The 22,963-nt window shown below is 37.4% G+C and overlaps 1 protein-coding gene across 1 annotated transcript in view; it reads left to right on the forward strand.

The window, feature by feature from the left end:
• Nucleotides 1–22,963, forward strand: part of SOX5 (SRY-box transcription factor 5) — an 837,625-nt gene that overhangs the window by 61,206 nt on the left and 753,456 nt on the right. Inside the window, exon 2 of the mRNA XM_068970546.1 lies at nucleotides 16,808–16,868. The gene's annotated coding sequence lies outside the window, so the exon portion shown is untranslated. The remainder of the gene's footprint in view (nucleotides 1–16,807; nucleotides 16,869–22,963) is intronic.

The raw sequence follows: 22,963 nt of genomic DNA on the forward strand, positions 1-22,963 counted from the left end.
GCCACACAGACCAGCAGCCAGTGCCACACACACTGGAGCTGCGCAGAATCTGAGAAACCATGAGATCTGCATGAAAATGAAGGAGGAATATTCAGGGTGCTGTGGTGGTGTGTGTGTGTAAGAGAGAGAGAGGGGGAAAGAGAGAGAATATTTCTGCAAAGAAAGGAAAATGCCAGTACTATATAGCTCTACGCAGCCAGCTTGCAGGGTTGAGTTGGCATTTGGCAACTTGGTAGCGGCTGCCAGTGTGTGTGTGGTGGGAGAAGAGGGAATAGACAACAAGAAAAACACATAGAGCTTAAAAAAAGATGTAAAATGATTCACTTCATGCCATATGGACAAAAATGTTGTCACAAAAATAAGGCCAAAAAATAGTGCCAGGTTAGACTTTTAGTTCAAAAACATATGTATAATCATCCCCATGAACATGAATTTTAATTAGTATTTTGATAGAGAGAAACCAGATATTTTTTTAACCTGCTCTGTTCTTGTTTTCTGTTCCTCTCCCAGTTTTAGCCTCCATTAAACATTCATATACTGTATGTTTTGTGTCTGTATGAGGAAAATGCCTTATCCCTGGATTGGTGGGAATGCAAACATCTTGGTTTTCTGTGGCATACAAAATATCTTCCCAGTGGCGCTCGCAAGCAGACACTTATCACAGGGAAATCTAGAGCGCTCTCTGAGCCCTGGGTACACCGGGAAGGAAGGAAGCCATATGCCTTTTCCCTTTGTCAATGGAGGCATCTGCACCCATTTGGTTCCCCAGATCCGTTCTTCACACCCATCCACATCTCGTCTCTCTGGGATGCCTTTTAAAAAAGAAATAAATTCAGTGTATGTACATATCACAATGTGACAGGACAGTTCCAGAGAAAAACAGATGAGATGGTGACTTTAGAACCCTTGAAAAATGTTACCTTATTGATGAATAAACTTAATAAATGTTTACACTTTATTATTAGTTACATCTCCACCTATTCCTAAAAGGGATTGGAGATGACAGTACTTATCGGAAGAGACAGTGCTGAATCATCTTCCCTTAGCAAATTCTTTCCCACCTTAAATGAGGTGCTTCGATTAATGCCCTGCATGTGATAATGAGATGATGATATAACAAAATGCTTATATTAGCCATGATCTTGCTGCTTAAGGAGCCATTGACACCCCAGGTTTTTTTCTCCCTAAAGGAAGACAGGGGAGTCAGACACTTGAATTAAAAAGGATGCAAGTGAATAACAAAATCTGGTATTAAAAATCAAATCTTGTTGCAAAAGATTTAACCTATTTCATCATCTTTATTAAAATCCCTGGGCTTTCCTCTGAACGTTAGCTGTACTTCATTCTACTCCATTCTACCAGGGGCTTTCCTGGTGGTTCAGAAGGTAAACAATCTGCCTGCAATGCAGGAGACCTGGGTTCGATCCCTGGGTTGGGAAGATCCCCTGGAGAAGGAAACAGATACCCACTCCAGTATTCTTGCCTGGAAAATTCCTTGGACAGAGGAGCCTGGTGGGCTACAGTCCATGGTGTTGCAAAGAGTTGGACACGGCTAAGTCGCTGAGGGTCTGACTGGAGAAGGAAATGACAACCCACTCCAGTGTTCTTGCCTGGAGAATCCCAGGGACGGGGGAGCCTGGTGGGCTGCCGTCTATGGGGTCGCACAGAGTCAGACATGACTGAAGCGACTTAGCAGCAGCAGCAGCAAGCAGCTTTCACTTCACTTCATTCTACTCGAAGGGCAAAGGTAAAATCAGCGGCAGTCTTAGGAAAGGTACATTTTACTATCTTCTGGGTTCTCTCGGGGATTTCTCAGACTTTTGTTTTTTTTTTTGGCAAACACTAACACAACCATTCTTTTTTTCTTCTCTTCTTCCTCTTCTCCTCTGAGGAAACTTTGGTCCCTCCAGTAAGTGTGTGATGGTTCAAAGGCATTTGTTGAGTACATCTTCTTGCTGCTGGAAGTTTTCTCTGGACTTATTGTCTAACTTCTACTCTTCCTCAAAGCCATTAGTCATCATTCCTTTAATGGTTACAGCAACAGCGGGTAATGTGACCACTGTGACCTCAAGCCACAAACTGAGATTCATGTCTATCCATTACATCAGGGCTACAGCAAAGATGCCTGAGCATTATTTATGCTGCTGCTGCTAAGTCACTTCAGTCGTGTCCAACTCTGTGTGACCCCATAGACGGCAGCCCACCAGGCTCCCCCATCCCTGGGATTCTCCAGGCAAGAACACTGGAGTGGGTTGCCATTTCCTTCTCTAATGCATGAAAGTGAAAAGGGAAACTGAAGTCGCTCAGTTGTGTTTGACTCATAGCGACCCATGGACCGCAGCCTACCAGGCTCCTCCATCCATGGGATTTTCCAGGCAAGAATACTGGAGTGGGTTGCCATTGCCTTCTCCAATGCATGAAAGTGAAAAGTGAAAGTGAAGTCGCTCAGTCGGGTCTGACCCTCAGTGACCCTATGAACTGCAGCCTACCAGGCTCCTCCGTCCATGGGATTTTCCAGGCAAGAGTACTGGAGTAGGGTGCCATTGCCTTCTCCAGCATTATTTACAGGCTGCCTTATTTTTGGAAGAGTGGAACAAAGCTATTGCTAAACACATATGCCTGCCTTCAGAACAGTAACTCAGGCTTATATTTCCTCGAGATTGTTTCCAAGCTTTAATGTCAGACTTTTGTTGGGTCCAGTAGATTCAATAATTCATTCTCTCATTCATTTATTCATTCATTCAATGACTACTTTCAAGCTCCTAAGGTTCTAAGTGTAAGGAAAGTTAAGGGTTGCTCCTTGCTACCTAGATGTTTATACAAAAGAGAATGGTTTCTGGTTCTTATGTTTTTAGGATTTCCAGTGGGTTAGATTACTTTAGCATATCAAGAAAGTCTTGTGAAACAGAGAAAAATTTAGAAAAGTTCTAAAATTCATTTTCTGTCCCTTCGTATAAACCCAAACTATTTCATGGTTATTTTACTCATGAATATCTATATTCAAGACTAGGAATAAATTTGAGCTCCAGTAAAAGCACCAAAGTTAATTCAGGCTTCCTAACTGTACTCCTCTCCCATGCCAGAAATGTGGTATCAGTTGACACCAGCTCAAGTAGATCAACGCAACCTCCTGACCCACCAGTGGTTTTTGAGAATTACATGAGGAGTTAACAAGATTATTTCAGTTTATTAATTGTAACATTATTTGCAATTCTAAATATTGGAAATAACCTAAATCCCCATTCATAAAAGACCTGTTGAATAAATTAAAGAATGTCCGTACAAGTAGCACGCAATTCTAAAAAATAAGGTGGAAGGTTTCTATGCATGAACAGTGAGACATTTCTGGAATACATTTAGATAAAAATTTTTTGTAGCTTCAAAGATTGGGGACAATATGCTATTTTTTGCATTTAAAGAAGGGCAAATAAGAATAAATACATATATTAGCTTATTTTTACAAAAAGAAATACAGGAAGAATAAGCCAGAATTAATGAAAATAATTGCATATAATGTGTTGGAGGGAGTAAACAGAAGTGATAGAGATGGAAATAAGTCTCCTAAGATCTTCCCAGGTGGCGCTAGTGGTAAAGAACTGCCTGCCAATGCAGGAGACTCAGAAGACGCTGGTTCAATCCCCAGGTCCTGAAGATCGTTGGTCAGAAAGGTCCCCTGGAGCAGGAAGTGGCAACCCATTCCAGTATTCTTGCCTGGAAAATCCCATGGATAGAGGAACCCAGTGGGCTACAGTCCATGGGGCTCCAAAGAGTCGGACATGACTGAGTGTGCTCACACACACACACACACACACACTCACATATGGGAGTTACCTGTATATATAGTTTTGGCTATGCAAATATCATATATATTTAAGAAATAAAATTTAATCAACAAGGATGGAAAATATGTATGATATTAGTTACATTGATGGAAAGCTGAATGGTGATCATTGTTGACGATACTTTGGACCATTACTCTACTAGAGGACAAAGAGAAAGTGAAGGGGGAAGCACTTAAGAGATTGATACCTACTGAATTATAAATATTACTGCTACTTTCCTATTTAATCTTCACATTTTGTTTATCTTTAATTTCTACTACTAATATGGATACATTTTCCCTCTCTCATATTACTCCTTTTGTCAAGAGAGGAGAATAAGTGAAAATATGATTATGTTCTTTGCAGCTGAGTGTGGAGAAGCTCTATATAGTCAGTAAAAGCAAGAGTCAGAAAAAGTAAGATCTGACTATGGCTCAGATCATAAGTTCCTTATTGAAAAATTCAGGCTTAAATTGAAGAAAGTAGGGAAAACCAGTAGGCCATTCAGGTATGACCTAAATCAAATCCCTTATGATTATACAATGGAGGTGATGAATTGATTCAACAGATTAGGTCTGGTAGACAGAGTGACTGAAGAACTATGGACAGAATTTTGTAACATTGTACAGGAGGTAGTGACCAAAATCACCCCAAAGAGAAAGAAATGCAAAAAGGCAAAGTGACTGGTTATCTGGGGAGGCTTTACAAATAACTAAGGAAAGAAAAGAAGGACAAAGCAAGGGAGAGAGGGAAAAATATGCCCAACTGAATGCAGAGTTCCATAAAATAACAAGTAGAGATAAGAAAGCCTTCTTAAATGAACAATGAAAAGAAATAGAGGAAAACAGTAGAATGGGATATACTAGAGATCTCTTCAAGAAAATTGGAGATATCAAGGGAACATTTCTTGAAAGGACAGGCATGATAAAGGACAGAAGTGGTAAGGACAGAAACAGAAGAGATTAAGAAGTGACAAGAATACACAGAAGAACTGTAACAAAAAGGTCTTAATGACCTGGATAACCACAATGGTGTGGTCACTCACCTAGAGCTAGACATCCTGAAGTGTATAGTCAGGTGGGCCTTAGGAAATATTAATTTTTCCATCTGATGCTAAGAGCAAACTCATAGGAAAAGATCTTGATGCTAGAAAAGATTGAAGGCAAAAGGAGAAGAGTTTGGCAGAGGATGAGATGGTTAGATAGCATCACTGACTCAATGGACATGAATTTCAGTAAACTTTGTGAGAGTGGAGGACAGAGGAGCCTGGTATGCTGCAGTCCATTATGTTGCAAAGAGTTGGACAGACTTAGTGACTAAGCAACAATAGTTTTATCAACCTTGGCAATAATTTGAATCAGTGATGTAATTTCATATCATGTACTCTGGGACAAGGTCAGGTACAGAATCAGTGCATATATTTTGCCAGTGTCTAAGTCATTGTGACTGGTAACAATGTAACACATTATTGAAAGTATTACTTGATTCCTAAGTCATATTGTTTTTTCTTTTTAATTGTACTTACAGTACAAACAATGCTAGTAATATACCATTTTCTACTAATACATGAGTAGCTCCCTAGGAGTACAACGTGCTTTACAAGTTAATCCTTTAGGAGTCAATAAAGCAGAAATTATTAAAATTATTTTGAGAAAATTAAATATGCCTATGGAAAGGAAGAAGAAAAAATATCTGATTGTTTCTTATTTATTCAACCAGTTGGTTTTCCAGTGGTTCGAAGTATCAAAAAAAGTTTTAAAAATTTGCTAGCATCTGCCCTGGATGATTCTGATTCTACGTGTTCATGTGGGCTATTTTGTAAACAAAGATATGAAGATGTGTATCATTTTTAAATTGGTTTTTATTGGGCCTATTTTAGGCAATGGATTTTTAAAAAATTCCTCACCCTCGCTTTGATTTTGGCAATGGGTAGGTATAGCTATAGCTTCCTCTTATCAGCTCTTGATCCTGATGTTACTCCTCACACGGGGGAAGCAAAGGAAGAAGCGTTCTGTTTGAAAAATCTTGAGGTTCACTTTCTTTATCTGTAGTATTTGTGTTCAGTGTAATAAAATGTTATGAGTACCTACTGTGTGTCTTGCATAATTCATTAAGGACTTGAGTCATTTTTTTTAAATCTAATGACTTTCTGTGTATAAAGGTAAAATTTCATAGAATTTCACACAGTATAAGCAGACAGAGGATTAAATGCACATAGTGGATAAAAAGCTGGAAGATAATAGAACCATGTATAGAGTGAGCACCCTGTATGTTTCTAACAAGAATGAAAGGAATTTATGAAGCCTAAGGAGACTCTGAGAGGGTAAGGTTTCAGTTATAAGTCAATGATCACGTTATTAAAGTTGTACCGTTGTACTTATCAGTGCTTTTCATCATGCAGTGACATAGTGAAAAAAATAATGAAGTGGAAAAGTCAGTTCCCCATATCAAAAGATCTGAAATAAAAGTGCTCTCAGCCAAAGAAGACAAGATCTGGAATTTTTTAAAAATGTGGATATATAGAATAAATATGCAACCCTCCTGATAATGTTGGCTGATGAAATGAAATTCACCAACTGTAATTCTGGCACAGACAAACATAGTGCTGCACACACACATGCACACACACACACACCACACACACACACCACACACACACACACACACACACACACACACACACAAACACCCTCTGCATATCCTCTTATTTACATTTCATTTACTAGAGTAAATTCTATCATTTGAACTTTTAAAAAATATATTTCAATATTACTTAAGGAAAAATAAGAAATAATGTGATTGGGTTTCAAATAGCTTATTACCATTCAAATACTCTCAAGCTAAATTATATTAGGAAAAAAAAGGAAGAAACCCTGTTTCAGCTTCCAAAACATTCTAAATGGAGACTTAGCTCTAAGTAATCAAAATTGCTTTAGTTGTGCAGAGCGGCATTAAAAGCCTTGTCCACTAATTGAGTGAAGCGGCACTACTGGAGCAGTCTTGTCCCCTCATTAGATGGTCTTGCAGGCACTGTTTGTCATCCTGGGTTGCTGGGCTCAATCTAACAGTACTGCTGGCTCAAATTAATGGTAATTCATTATGACACACTATGTCCTTCCCCTCAAACAACAATGTGAAGCCTGTAGGGCATCTGCCTGCCACTAGTACTTATTTATCATGTTCCTTCCCACTTTAGTTCAAGCAACCACCTTTGTATGAACCTTCTGACTACTTTAGCTAACTGGTGATTGGAGATGGAACTGGACTGAAGAATTACATTCAGTTCCCCTCCTCTAATGTTATTGGGAATAAGAGAGTGTCTAACAATAGGCTGGAAAATGATGCTGTGTTCTGAAGGAAGCATGCATTTGTACCTGTGTGTATAGAGACTTCTGTTGGAATACAAATACCTCCCCTGTAACAAATCACGGGGAATATTGATAGAAAATATTGAAGCAGAATGTTCATAAGTGTGGTATAAATCCAAAGAGAATAAAATTGTTCTGACTATATGGGTTTGGTGATTTAACACATTTAGAAAGAATCTTCAGATTTATGTGATGAGCATTGCTGTTCAAAATGCTGCTTTTCTACTTTGGCAAGCAAGCAGGATGCTACTCCTAGGGATGAGGTTCTAGTGGTGATGCAATTGGACACTTCCTCCCAGCAACTCTAAATTGCATGTTTGCATCTATCAGTTATTTTGTTGATTCAGATCATTTGTTCTGTCTATGGAAGAATGACTCAACTCTACTGGTAAAGAGGAGCTGAACAATGTTTGAACACAGCTTTTCTCTGAAATCCTTAAATGGCCCAGGAGTGTAATAAAGGTTGCATGTATTGACTAGTTGACTCCATAGGTTGGAATTGGTGGTTCATAGTCCATATGGGGTACAGGAGAGTTGTGGCACTCACTGTTTTCCCAAGGCAGTGTCTAATCTCACTGTAGGGCATCTACTCCAAGCAATGTGGGCCTGGTGGGATTTTAACAGCATTAAAAGCCTGCCTACTCACACACCATTTATTGTTCTAAATCCCACAATTAAATTAATTCCTTTGGGCTATATATATATTAAAAAAACACGACAATTTTCTTGATATAATCAAATTGCTTAGACCAGTTAATAGACTACTATTAATTAGCAACCATTTATTCATTTATTTATCTAATGTTTATTTCTGTTAACTCTATTCCTTCATAAAATACACTTCATAAAATGTAAAACAAAACCCATCCGTTCAGGACTGCTCATTATTTCATTTCACAAAATTCTTTGCATAAAATATAGATATATCTGCTTTTACATAGCAGTTTTTTGCTTTTCTTGACTGAATGCTTGCTCTCTTCACCAGATCGATTCCATCTACATTGTCTTCATAATTTCAGTGAAGAACAGAACTCACACCCATATCCAGTCCATTTGCAAATCCTATCTCTAAAAAAATATGTATTCTTATTTACCACTGTCGCTTTAGCTCAAGATGACATAAAGTATTGCCTGGAATATTAAAACAGACTCTCCACTACCATGGTCTATTCTTAAGAGAGCTTTGGAAATAAGTGGGGTCATTTTTAGTTGTCAGAATTTCTGGGGATTACTACTGGCAATAGGTGAGCTGAGCTTAGAGATGCTAAATGACATGCTGTGTGCTTGAGGTCAGGACAGAGGGGAGCTGGCCACCCAAAATGCCAGTAGCAACTCTATTGAGAGATACTGAGCCCATTAAAAACTTCAGACATAGAATATCCTACTTCTGTCCAAACCCCTCCAAAGACTGCTATTTTTTCTAAGAATAAAAGCTAATATCTTTCCAGTGGCATATAGGCCTGACACAGTCTGTCCTTTCCCCTGCCTCACTTATCTGACCTCATTTCTTAATACTCATTCATCACTCATGGCACTGCAACCACTCTGAAAATACAGTCATGCCAGCATGCTTTTCCTGTTGACTGAAAGTTCCTTTTCTGATATGTACCTCTCACTCCCTCACCTCTGTATTCAAAGGTCCTCTTTCTCAGTTATTCTGCTTAAAACTGTGAATCCTCCTCTCAGATTCCTACCCACAGCTGTTTGTCTCCAGAGTACTTGTCAGAATCTAATCTGTTATATTCTTGTCTATCTTCCCTCACCAGACTATGAGCTGCATAAACAATTCTTGTCTGTTTTGTTCCATGCTACTATGACATCTATTTCTGCTTTATTGACTATGCCAAAGCCTTTGACTGTGTGGATCACAATAAACTGTGGAAAATTCTGAAAGAGATGGGCATACCAGACCACCTGACCTGCCTCTTGAGAAATCTGTATGCAGGTCAGGAAGCAACAGTTAGAACTGGACATGGAACAACAGACAGGTTTCAAATAGGAAAAGGAGTAGGTCAAGGCTGTATATTGTCACCCTGCTTATTTAACTTCTATGCAGAGTACATCATGAGAAATGCTTGACTTGAAGGAACACAAGCTGGAATCAAGATTGCTGGGAGAAATATCAATAACCTCAGATATGCAGATGACACCACCCTTATGGCAGAAAGTGAAGAGGAGCTAAAGAGCCTCTTGATGAAAGTGAAAGTGGAGAGTGAAAAAGTTGGCTTAAAGCTCAACATTCAGAAAACGAAGATCATGGCATCTGGTCCCATCACTTCATGGCAAATAGATGGGGAAACAGTGGAAACAGTGTCAGACTTTACTTTTGGGGGCTCCCAAATCACTGCAGATGGTGATTGCAGCCATGAAATTAAAAAGACGCTTACTCCTTGGAAGAAAAGTTATGACCAACCTAGATAGCATATTCAAAAACAGAGACATTACTTTGCTGACTAAGTTCCGTCTAGTCAAGGCTATGGTTTTTCCATTGGTCATGTATGGATGTGAGAGTTGGACTGTGAAGAAGGCTGAGCACCGAAGAATTGATGCTTTTGAACTGTGGTGTTGGAGAAGACTCGTGAGAGTCCCTTGGACTGCAAGGAGATCCAACCAGTCCATTCTGAAGGAGATCAGTCTTGGGATTTCTTTGGAAGGAATGATGCTAAAGCTGAAACTCCAGTACTTTGGCCACCTCATGTGAAGAGTTGACTTATTGGAAAAGACTCTGATGCTGGGAGGGATTCGGGGCAGGAGGAGAAGGGGACTACAGAGGATGAGATGGCTGGGGCATCACTGACTCAATGGATGTGAGTCTGAGTGAACCCCGGGAGTGGTGATGGACAGGAAGGCCTGGTGTGCTGCAATTCATGGGGTCGCAAAGAGTCAGACACGACTGAGCGACTGAACTATCTAACTATGACATTGCTTAGAATAATGTTTGGTGTGTAATAGGTGCTCAATAAATAGTTTTTGAATGGATGAATTTAAATTCATAACAACCTTGAGCAGTATTGCATTAAAGAAGTGGACATTTAAAAGCTGAGATGTCGGGGACTTCTCTGGTGGTCCAGTGGTTGATAATCTGAGTTTCCAATGCATGGGGCACAGGTCTGATTCCTGGTTGGGGAAACTAAAGATTTCACATGTGCTGGTGCCATCAAGCATGATTATAGTAAAAAACTAAAAAATGAGAGGCTGTTTGATTTGGCAAGAGACATATAGCTTAGGAAAGAGAGAATTTTGCATCTGTTTCTACATACATTTATTTATTCATCATCTAAGTATTTCTTGAACTCCAGTTTAAATCAGGCACTGTTCTAGGTACAAAAGGTAAAGCAATGAAGAAAATTGGCAAGGTCATTAAAAAAAAACAACAGAAAACAGTTTTAGAGATGCTAAGTGCTATGCAGCAAATAAAAGGAAGAAGGGATAGTGACAGGTGGTGGGAGAGTGCCTCCAATTTTTGTACTTTTCCCAGTTTAATCTGATTAGCTCACATCCATGTTAGTAACAATTGCTTTGTTTGATATATTGGCAAGCACTTGAGAAAGCAATAGGGAACTGATATATGGACAGGTATCTTTTGAAGTTGTCTATGTGGTCTATTCAGAGAAGGCAATGGTACCCCAAGAAATTTTAGTTGAAGTATAGTTTACTTATAATACTGTATTATTTTAGGTGTAAAGAGAGGAATAGTGATTCAGTAATTTTGCAAACTATATTCCATTATAGGTTATTATAAGATAATGACTTTAATTCCCTGTGCTATACAATATATCCTTGTTGCTTATCTGTTTTATACATTGTAGTTTGTATCTGTTAATCAGTTCAGTTCACTCACTCAATCGTGTCTGACTCTTTGCAATCCCATAAACTGCAGCACACCAGACCTCCCTGTCCATCACCAACTCCTGGAGTTCACTCAAACTCACGTCCATCAAGTCGGTGATGCCATTACATACCCCTAACTTGTTCCTCCCCCTACCTTAACAACAAGTTTATTTTCTGTATCTGTGAGTCTGTTTTCATTTTGAATATTCGTTCATTTGTATTTTTGTAGATTCCTCATACAAATGATACCATACAGTGTTTGTCTTTTTCTGTCTGACTTATCTCACCAAGTATAATATTTTCTATGTCCATCCACATCACTCCAAATTACACGGCTGAGTAGTATTTCAATCGTCTTTTGGGGCATTTTGGTTGCTTCTGTGTTTTAACTATTTCAAATAGTGCTGCTGTGAACATTGAGGTGCATGTCTCTTATCCAGTTAGTCTTTTCATTTTTGTCCCAGATATATACCCAGGAGTGGAATTTCTGATCATATGGTGGTTCTATTTTTAGTATGTTGAGGCACCTCCATAGTGTATCCATAGTGGTTGCACCAATTTTACATTTCCACCAACAGTGTCCAAGGGTCCCCTTTTCTCCATACCTTTCCAACATTTGTTATTCGTAGACTTTTTGATAATAGCCATTCTGGCAGATGTGAGATGATACCTCAGTGTTATCTCTGCCACATACTGACCATGTGACTGTGAGCAGATAAGTCTCAGTGTCCTCATTTGTTATGTGCTCACAGTGCACATTTCATAGAGTGGTTGTGAAGTAAAGAGCCAGTGCAGAGAAAGTGTCTAGTGGATAAAAATGAGTTAGTTATTTTTTTAAAGTCTTGGTTAGTATTTAGAAAATAGACCTGGATGGAGTACTCCAGTGGATGTCTGTGTTCTGGGGAGGAATATGGGGTTATTAAAAGGGCACTAGGTGCCAACTCTGGAGAAGGCAATGGCAACCCACTCCAGTACTCTTGCCTGGGAAATCCCATGGGCGGAGGAGCCTGGTAGGCTACAGTCCATGGGGTCGCGAACAGTTGGACACACGACTGAGCAACTTCATTTTCACTTTTCACTTTTCACTTTCATGCACTGGAAAAGAAAATGGCAACCCACTCCAGTATTGTTGCCTGGAGAATCCCAGGGACGGGAGCCTGGTGGGCTACCGTCTGTCGGGTCGCACAGAGTCGGATACGACGGACGTGACTTAGCAGCAGGTGCCAACTCAGAACCTTTTCAAAGCTATTTTATCCACACACTTAAATAGCAGTATACACTTTGTATAAAAGTTTTGATGTTCTATTTAGTAACCTTTTTGTTACTATGAAAGTTATATAATTTATTGGAGAAATGTTTAAAAAATGTAAATTAGCAAAAGAAACTAAGAAACTTTTATATTCTAAAACTAACATTGTAACATTTTGGCTTTTTTGAGTTGTTTTTGTATCTTGTATGTGAGCCTGTGTGTGTATCATTGATTATATAAACTACAGATCTTCAGTCTATTAACCAGAATTAATCTTTCAGAACATTAATATTTTGGAACAAAATTAGTGTTTAGAAACTTTTGGACGCTGGAGTCAAAGGAATTTGTATTTGAATCTGGGTTCTGCTAATTATTAAGCCTCTTTTCCTCAGCAAATTAGTAAGGAGATAATCTGTAGTTTATTTAACCAGTGCTCTTGTTAGCCACTTTGACTCACTGTATTTTTATGTTGCTAATAATTTCTAGATGAATATATTTGTTCATACCTTTTCTGGTTTTTGGAATTCTTTACTCAGTGTGTGTTTTCCAGAAATGAAATTGCATATGAACGTGTGTGGGCTTTCCTGGTGGCTCAGACCATAGAGAATCTTCCTGCAATGTGGGAGATCTGGGTTCGACCCCTGGATTGGGAAGATCATCTGGAGAAGGGAATGACTAACCCATTCCAGCATCTTTGTCTGGAGAATTACATGGACAGAGAAGCCTAAGGGGTTATAGTTCATGGGATCGCAAAGATCCAGACATGACTGAGCAACTATCACACTGGGATGAACATATATAAGATTGCTGGTATAGATGATTCAAATATTTTTTCAAAAAATTTGGACTACTTTTAACTTTCAGTAGCCACACTTGAAAGTCCTATTGAAAGACTAATCTCTGAAGACTAGTTTAAAAGTAGAACGCTTTCCTTTTATTTTATTATTGGTATTTAATTTTGACATGCTATTAATATTATCTGTCAAGGAATAACCTATCAAAATATTAAATATCTTTTGTATCATCTTAACATAGACTTTTCAAGACAGATGTGGTTAATTTTCCTTTTAAATGTGGGATTAATGTGTTAATGTGCCTTTGCTTTATCTATGAAATTTTTTAAACTTGCTTTTTTGATTTATAATTTATATACTATACAATCCACTGATTTAAAAGTGTGCAATTCAGTGTTTTTCGGTAAATTTAAGAAGTTCAATATTACCACAATATAACTTTAGAACATTTTCATCTAACAAAAAGAAGCTACATATTCAGTAAAATTACTCCCCATTACTTCACAAGTGTCTTCTCCCTGTAACTCTAAGGAACTGCTAATCTGCTCAGTGTCTTTATACATTTACCTATTCTGGACATTTCTTAAAAATGAAATCATATAATGTGTGGTCTTTTGTTACTGGCTTCTTTCATTTGGTATAATATTTTCAAAGATTATCTATGTTGTAACATACTTCATTTATTTATATGACTGAATAATATGCCACTGTATGGATATATTACATTTTGATTGCTCATTCATCAGTTGATGGTTAGACTGTTGCCACATTTTGGCTATTATAAGTGGGATTACATTTGAGTACAAGTTTTTGTATGGACATATGTTTCATTTCTCTTGTGTATGAACATAGGAGTGGAATTGCTGGCTCACATGGTAACTCTCTATAACCTTTTGGGAACTGCCAAACTATTTTGCAAAACACTTGAAGAATTTCACATCCTTATCTGTGATGTATGTTTTTTTCCAATTTCTCTATACCCTTAGCAGCACTTGTTATTATCTTTTTTAAAAAATAGCCATCCCAGTGAATGTAACATAGCATATCATTGTGATTTTGGCTTGCATTTACCTAATATTGAGTATCTTTCATGTTCTAATTGACAATTATTATATCTATTCTGGTAAAATGTTTATTCAGATTCTTTGCTTATTTTTTAATTGGTTTGCTTGACTTTTTAACATAGAGTTGTAAGAGTTCTTTCTATATTTGTATACAAGTCCTTTATCAGATCTATGATTTGTAAATATTTTCTCCCGTTCTGTAGGTTACCTTTTCACTTTCCTGATGGTGTACTTTGAAACAAAAATTTTGTCTTTTGATGTAGTTCAATTTATCAATTTTTTTCTTTTGTTATTTATCTGTTGGTGTTATATTTGAAAAGTCATTGCCAAACTCGGGGTTACAAATATTTATGCTTTCTTCTAATAGTGTTATGATTTTTAGTTCTTAAATTTATTTATATGATTCATTTTGAGTTAATTTTTATATGATTTTGAAGTATGAATCTAATTCCATTCTTTTGAATATGAATATCCAATTTTCCAGGACCATTTGTTGGAAAAATGATTATATTCCAATGTGTTCATCATTCCAATCAATCTGATGCTAACTATTTAGAGTTAGCGCCAGATCTCACAAGCTAATGGGTAAGGTCCCCAGGTAGATTGCCCTTACTTCAGAAGACAGCTACAGGTGGGGTCCCCAGGCAAGGGAGACTTTTCCCAGGGTGAATTGGATATAGACTTAGGAATTCGCATGACACTTCTTCAGGCTCAGTAATGTACTAGAATGATTCATAGAATCCATGAATGTGGTTACTTATGATGACTTTTATTGTAAGGGATTCAGATGAACAGAAGAGTTAGAGGACACGTCTAAAAGGGTTTTGGTGCAAGAGTCTCTGTCTTGTGCCATCCTCCTTGAACATCATTCTGTTCACCAGGAAGGAAATTCTGAGATTGTTGTTTGGAGATTTTATTGACCTGATTATAGGTGTGGTTGGCTTAGTCATTGTTACACTCAGTCTCCAGACTCTCAGTCTCCTCCCCCTAGAAGTCAGTGTAGGGGAGAAGGTCAGGGGGTGGGGGTGGGAGGTGTCTCAGTGTTCCAGCCCTCAAATCACTTGCTTGCTTTTTCTAATATCCTCCCCCAGCCTCAAGCGGTCTGGAAAACCTCTTAAGAGTCATTTCACTAGCATAACGAAGTCATACCTATCACTCAGGGAATTCCAAGGGTTTTCAAAGCTGCCTGTCAAGAACCAGGAACAAAGACTAGATTTATTTATTTTTTTGCCATACTGTAACTGTTCTCTACCCCCGCCCTGTCCCCCATTGAATTGTCTGGGCAAGTGTGTCAAAATTGATTGGCCATAAATGTCAAGGTTTGTTCCTATGCTCTCAATTTTATGCCGTTTATCTGTATTTGTATTTTTATATCAGTACCACACTGTCTTGATTACTGTAGCTTTGGCTTTAGTTTGGAAGTTGTGAAGGATGCATTCCCCAACTTTTCCTTCTTTCATAGGATGGTTTTAGGTGTACTGGATCCCTTGCATTTCATATTAATTTTAAGGACAGTCTGTCGGTTTTTACCAAAAAGGCCAGCTAAAATTTTGATATTGTGGTAGATACACTGATCAATTTGCAGAGTACTTCATGCTAAGAATATTAACTTTTCTGATCCATGAACGTGGGATGCCTTTTCATCTTTCTTAGATATTCTTCCATTTCTTTCAGTAGTGTTTTAATTTTTATATGCAAATCCTCTACTTATTAAATTTATACTTAAGCATTTTATTTTTTCATGTTGTTTTAAGGGAAATGCTTTCTTAATTTTATTTTTGGAGTGTTTATCACTAGTATATACAAATCCAATTGACTTTTATGTATTGATCAAGTATCCTGCAACCTTACATTAGTTTTAATAATGTTCATTACTTTTAATCATTTCTTAAAAATAAAATATCAATACTTAGGATTTTCTAGATAAAAATAACATTGACTACAAATAGAGATAATTTACTTTTTCCTTTTCAATCTGGATGTGCTTTATACCTGAACATAGCCTCCCTTTTAATCTTGAATAGAAGCGATGTGAGTGGGCACTATTGTCTTATTTCTGATAGCAGGGGGAGAGCAGTCAGTCTTTTACTACTAAGTATGATAGTTTTGAGGTTTTCATAGATGCTCTGTATTAGGTTGAGGAGTGAAAGTGAACGTCATTTAGCTATGTCCGATTCTTTGTGACCCCATGGACTGTAGCCTGCCACTCTCTTCTCTCCATGGAATTCTCTAGGCAAGAATGCTGGAGTGGGTAGCCAGCCCCTTCTCCAAGGGATCTCCCCAACCCAGGGATCAATCCCAGGTCTCCTGCACTGCAGGCAGATTCCTTACCATCGAGCCACCAGGGAAGCTTTTTGAATGTTTATTTCATGAAAGGGTGTTGGTATTTGTCAAATGCTTTTTGGCATCTATAGAAGTGATCAAATGGTTTTATCTTTTATTAATATGGTATTAAATGTGTTATATTATTCGATATTTAGATGCAAAATCAACTTTGCATTGTTAGGATAAATCTGGTCTAGAAAAGTTTTACAGTGAAATTACTTAATATTTCTTCCAAAGTTATGTAGTAGAAATCTTGTTTAATTCCCTTTGTAACATTTATTTTTTTTCACCTGAGCATTTTGAAATTATTTTGATTTTTCACTAAATACATTTCTTTCTTTTTTCTTTTTCTCAGCATTGCAAGAAGTAGATAATATCAAGGACATCAGGAGTGTGAGAGATTGGAGACTCAGCAGGTCAGAATATTGCATTATCATTTGCTGATCATTCTTATCATTAATTTTGAAATTCTTGATCTCTTGCCACTTGTTTATTTCTTATCTGTGATTACTTGGTGTGGTCTTCAGTGTTGCAACTAACTACTGGAGCCTTTCTATAATAGGTCCAGCACTTGGGCCTTCTCTTTTTAAGATTTGAAGGTAAAAAGTAATTTGAAGAGATTTTCAGGAACAGAGGACATTTTCTTACCTTTCAGAGTTACCCTGATTTCTGTTATCTATCTTATTGTGTGAATAGTTTTGAAATGAAGACTTTTCCATGACTTTTTCAGAATCAAAACCGTAAAACACATAAAATATCATTACTTATGTAATTGTAATGGCAGAACAGTTGGGTCATGAAAGTCAAGTTTCCTTTCTTTTCTGCTGTATTCTCTCGGTGCAAGGACAGCTCTAAGAACTCACAATATTCTTCGAGTCTGTTTACTACTGTTAATTTTAACTACTGAATGTTGGCTACCATATATAAAGTGAAGGTTAATTAAATAATTTCTCTGTAGATAGAACAATCTCAATAGTCAAAGGATCTACTGTGAGCTTTTGTCATCTAATGTGGAAAGTTTAGGGTAAGACACACTCCTCAGTAAGCTGGGCACAGCCATGTTGGTCTCTGCAGTCCCCTTGGTCCTGAGAGTCACCATGAATGACTGACGACTTGTGATGACTGATCTCTTGCTTCAGGGAAGCCTCCCTGTGGTTGTCTTAATCAGTGGTGATAAGTCTTGCTGCTATGGCTTAGTTATTTATAGAAGCTTGGGGGTCCTCTCTTACAAGCCCTCCAGTGTTACCACTTCCACAAGTTTACTGGAGTTTGACTTAATGTCTCCACACCCAGGTCTCCTGGAGAGCAGCTACCAGTATTTTTTTTCATGTTTCATCACACAGATAAATGGCTTTTTTCTTCAGTCTGATCACATCTCTTCAAGTGAAATGGTTTATTCAGAATGGAGCTAAGCTTAAAGTTCTTCTGCTTGGTGCTTCAGAGATTTAGTCATTTTCTAGCATTAAGAACTAGACAGATTTTTATTATGTATCTTGTGAGAATACTACCCTCCAGCTTAAAGGAAAGATAATTACAAGTGCATCTTGATACATCATATATACTCAGATCTCTGCTCTTAGCTAAATTAGGTAAGAGTCCTTCATAGAGCTGTGTTTACAATGATATGCCCAAGAAATTGGGTTTATAAGTATGTCTGCAGTGATTCTTAAAGAGTTGAGAAGCACTTTTGGGTGATACTTTCATAAGGAGTTTTCTGGTAGTTAACATCTCTTGACTTTCAATGTGTGACTATCATTGGACTAAACATTAGAAAGAAGCATATTGAAACCAACGGCAGAGAATTTTCTTGGATACTGGCTATTATGTATATATTGACCTTAAATTGAACACAGTTGTTGTTTGAGTTTTGCATGTTTGGAAGCAAAATCAAGAAGGAAGAGACAAATATCTCATAGATCCCTGATAGAGAGAGCCTCAGTCTAATTCACCTGTTTTACAAACCTACATTGCCTGCCACGGTCACATGAAATATTAGTAGCAGAGATAAATCCGTGTTTCTTGACATGCTGCAGATGTAGTGCATTGTGGGCTTTATAGCTATGGAACTGTAACAGTTCTGCACCCAACATTGTACACGCAGATAAAAAACTATCATCATCCTATGTCATCTTCACCAGTATATATTTTGATAAGGAATGCCATTGATACTTGTACTTCACTTTGCACTGATATTCAAAGATACAAGATTTTTTTTTTTTACTGTTGTGTCTCTGGAGAAGTTTCCTATTTAGCTGGATGAAATGAAAAGATGATCATTCATTCATTCATACAACAGAAGTTCCTTTCTTCCTGGAGCTTTCATTCTAGTGAAGGAAAACCTAAAATGAAAATTTTAATGTATATGTTAATAGGGATACATACTAAGGAAAAAATAAAGCAGAATAAATACAGAATGATGGGAGACTGTATCCGATACTATGTCTAGGGAAAGCCTTTCTGCTAAGGAGAGAGTGAAGCGCAGACCTGAATACAGCATGAAAGGGGGAAGTGTTTAGAGGTAGGAGTGAAGATTCACAGTCATGGGGAAGAACGAGTATAAGGAGCATGCTGTTGAAGGGTTGTCAAGAAAGGTATTTGGAGAGTCAGAGGAGAGTAGAGTGGACAAGTACAGTCAGAGGAGAGTGAAGAGTGGGCAAGTAAGAGATGAGAAAGCGTGATGTGATGTTCATTATATACGGTCTGGTAGACTGCAGCAGGATCTTGACAATTATTCTGAGTGAGATGTGGATCATTAAGGGGACTTTAGCCAATAAAAGGGCATGATGTAGCTTGCACGGTTTAAGGATCACTTGGACTTACAGGTTGGGTAAAACATTAAAAATTTTTTCTTTATATACAGAGTACAAATTATGAATGAAAATAAACTTTAACAATGATTGGGGCAGCATTATTTGATTAAGGTTTTGACTGATGAGACTGTGTTCAAGGAGTTCATGTTAAATAGTACAGCTATCACCGTTTGTTTTTGTGTCCTTAATTTGTAAAATTCCTTAGATTTATAATCATGTTCTTGGGTTTTGTATAATAACTTATTGTTTCATAATAGTTGTATTAATGACAAGGATATATACCAGAAGTTTCTGTATCTTCTAAAGAAGTTTGTGTAACTTTGGTTAGTTGCTTTGCATAGTTGAAATTCCCATTTGTTTGTCATTTTTAATTTAAACTGAAATTAGGTTGTGTAAGTCCATAAAAGTCATGAATTTTATCTTCCAGTTGTAAGGGAGAATTTTTGAAAATTATGTTATGGTTTATTGTAATGATCACATGACCCATAAGGCTATTTATAAGAAGAAAATGTGGAATAGTTAAAAAAAATTAAAACCTTCATAGGACCTATAGGGCATGAATTCTGGAATCAGCTTTGAAATTTACCAGCCAGATGACTTAGGGTCTTTAACCTGTGTTTGCCTGCTAAGTAACCAGCACTGCTTCTCCTGTAAGGAGAATTGCATTGCTACTGTTATCTCTGCAGTTCCATTACATTTGTTGCACCAGTATGCACCGTGTGTAAATCAAATTTGGTTGAATTAGGAATCATTTTAGATGTGACCATTATATATATATTATATAAATGAAAAAATAAGGATGCTTATAAACAACAGAGGAAATTGTTCATATTTATTTTCAGAAAAATTCAGAAAAAGGTATGTTGATATTTGGAAGGAAAGGTTGTTTCTAAAATTCTCATTGCTATCATGTCAAAGAATCAAAGTGAAAAGTGAAGTCGCTCAGTCGTGTCCGACTCTTTGTGACCCCATGGAACGTAGTCCACCAGGCTCCTCAGTCCATGGAATTTTCCAGGCAAGAGTACTGGAGTGGGCTGCCATTTCCTTCTCCGGGGGATCTTCCCAACCCAGGGATTGAACCCAGGTCTCCCACACTGCAGGCAGACACTTTACCATCTGAGACACCAGGGAAGCCCCAAAAGAATCAAAATGATTATTAAAAAAGGAATTTAGGAGGTAGGGTTGCCTTCTCCTATCTGTCTGACAGCAGCAGTTTCCAACTGCCCAGTGACTATTTACTAGAAATGTTTCAGAATTCTGAGAAAGAAAAGAAAGAAAATGAAGTTGCTCAGTCATGTCCAACTCTTTGTGACCCCATGGACTGTAGCCTACTAGGGTCCTCTGTCCATGGGATTTTCCAGGCAAGAATACTGGAATTCTGACTTAGAATTCTGGGTCAATGCATTAAGAAAGTATTTTAAAACTATAAGTAGGAGTATAAGCTTAGATTTTTATTATATAGCTATTAGAATATTTATATAATACATGTATTTTATTTTCATAAATAAATATATAAAATCGATTTTCTTTTATATATATATATATATGTCTCCTTAAAGTTTTAACTTATTGTCTCCATTTTCTTTCTTCCTTTTGCTCCTCAATCCTCTTGTACTTCTCTCATGCCAATCTTTGCTAAAGTCATCAGTAATCGCCTTTACACTAAATCCATGTGGTTATTATCAGTCATTATCTCATTTGGCCCTTGAGTTCATCCAACTGCTTGAATGACTTTCCACTCCACTTAAACTTTTTTTCTCATTTGCCTTTTGCTGAATGAATCTTAGTTTCCAGTGTATCCCTGAAATATCTTTCAAAGTGTTTTGCTCATAGCAAATGCTAAATGAATTTAGCTAGAAGATCCAAAACCAGATATTACAGTGTGAGACATAATGTCAAAAAGGCTGCATAAGATCTGCAACCTGGCATTCTATAAGGGTTTTTAGAAAAGATAAAGTTTCATAGACAAAACAGTATTTGAGCTGAATCTTTAAGGATGCCTGTGTAGGGGTTAGTTAATTAGTATATATTAAGTATGTATACATTATTCATTAATATACATTAATATATTAGTATATATTAACATATATATATTAAGGTCCTGGTGTCTTAAGTGTCTTTTTCAGCTTGGGTTGTTTGGATACAGCACAGAGTATATACAAAAGGGGGATGGTGACTGTAAAGATATGGTGGGCTCTTTACAACATAAAGAGACTTTACAATTCAAAGTCTGTAAAGAGGACTTGAAATCTCATGCTAGTGATTAGACTTAGTTCAACAAGACTTGGGAAGCCATTATTATTATTATTATTTTTTTTTGGTTTTTAAGGGAATATGGGTGGTGATCAGTTCTGTGCCTTGGATTAATTAACTAACTAATATAGTGGTAGTATGAGGTTGATTGAAAGGGGAGAAGCTGAAAGGGGATGGTGGGACATTATTGTAGTTGTTAAGCAAGAGATCCAGAAAGTCAGGACCAAGATGGTAAAACCTGGGGACAGATAGGAGCAGAAATCCTAAGATGGAATCAATAGGGCTAGATTTCCTGGTGCAATAAGGGTTTATAGTTTAACCTTGAGTGATTGGAATAAAAGTCTTGCAGTTCACTGGTACAGGAAATCTAAAAAAATTTTGTCTTTATTTATGTATTTTTATTGATGGGAAGTACATGAATTGTTTTCAGTCTGTACCTTTGAAATATCAGTGTTGATATGTTGAAGATACTGGGACAAGGCAGGGGAGTTGAGGATGAAGCTCTATGAGATTAAATAATAGTAAAAGTTGCCTCTTCAGAAGAACAGTTTAGAATGAGGAAATAGCCTGAAAGACCAACAGTCTTGAATGCCATGTGGAATTTTGGAGAAGACCAAATGGAATGGTCGGCATGCAAAAACTCTGATGTTTGACTTGTAGTTCTGCTGCTTGACAAACTACGTGGTTCTGAAGTAGACTTTGGTTTATTTATTCATTTATTTTGGATTTCTGCACAAGTCCTGCCTGAGTGGTCTGCAAATCATAAACATTAAGTGCACAGTCAGTTGGCCCCCTAGAATATAATCGTTTCTGGATTATGAAACTTTTCTGATATATTGAAAATTGTTTAGGTGTTCCTTAATTTGTTGGTTCATTCATTCATATATTCTTACTGAGTCCTAACCTGTGGCACATGTCAATCTTTCAATTATATTAACTTTTCCTCTGTCCATTCTTGACTAGAATTTTCACTGGCTCAATTTGGCCTATATTCTCCGTAAGTTATAGGAAAAATGCTGATTGATTTAAATTTTGTCCATCTATAGAATCATGCCATCCAGATCTCAGATGATGTCTGCTCTTCCTCAAGTTGGTTGGGGGAAGTGATGGAGAATGTTACTTTTACATTTATAACAGTAGGAAATACATTCATCGTGCTGATTCCCTTTGGATGCTTGTAGTGAAATACTTAACTCAGGAATGATTTAAATCATCCTCCTTAAGAGTAGTTAAACACGCTGATGTTACAGAGCTCTGACAAACATAGCTATTATCATATGACTACTGAGAAGTTTTTGGACAGGCGTGCCAGTTTGAAGCAGGGAGCTCTCTCCCTGAATGCTGAATGAGTGCTTGCCTGGGGTGTCCCCAGGAACAGGAGCTGACACAGGTGTTCAGCACAGTTGCTTACTGCTTCCCATCAAGTAGGATGGGGGGTTCTTAGCGCT

This window comes from Capricornis sumatraensis, chromosome 4 (genome assembly GCF_032405125.1).
Source record: "Capricornis sumatraensis isolate serow.1 chromosome 4, serow.2, whole genome shotgun sequence".
Taxonomy (NCBI): Eukaryota; Metazoa; Chordata; class Mammalia; order Artiodactyla; family Bovidae; genus Capricornis; species Capricornis sumatraensis.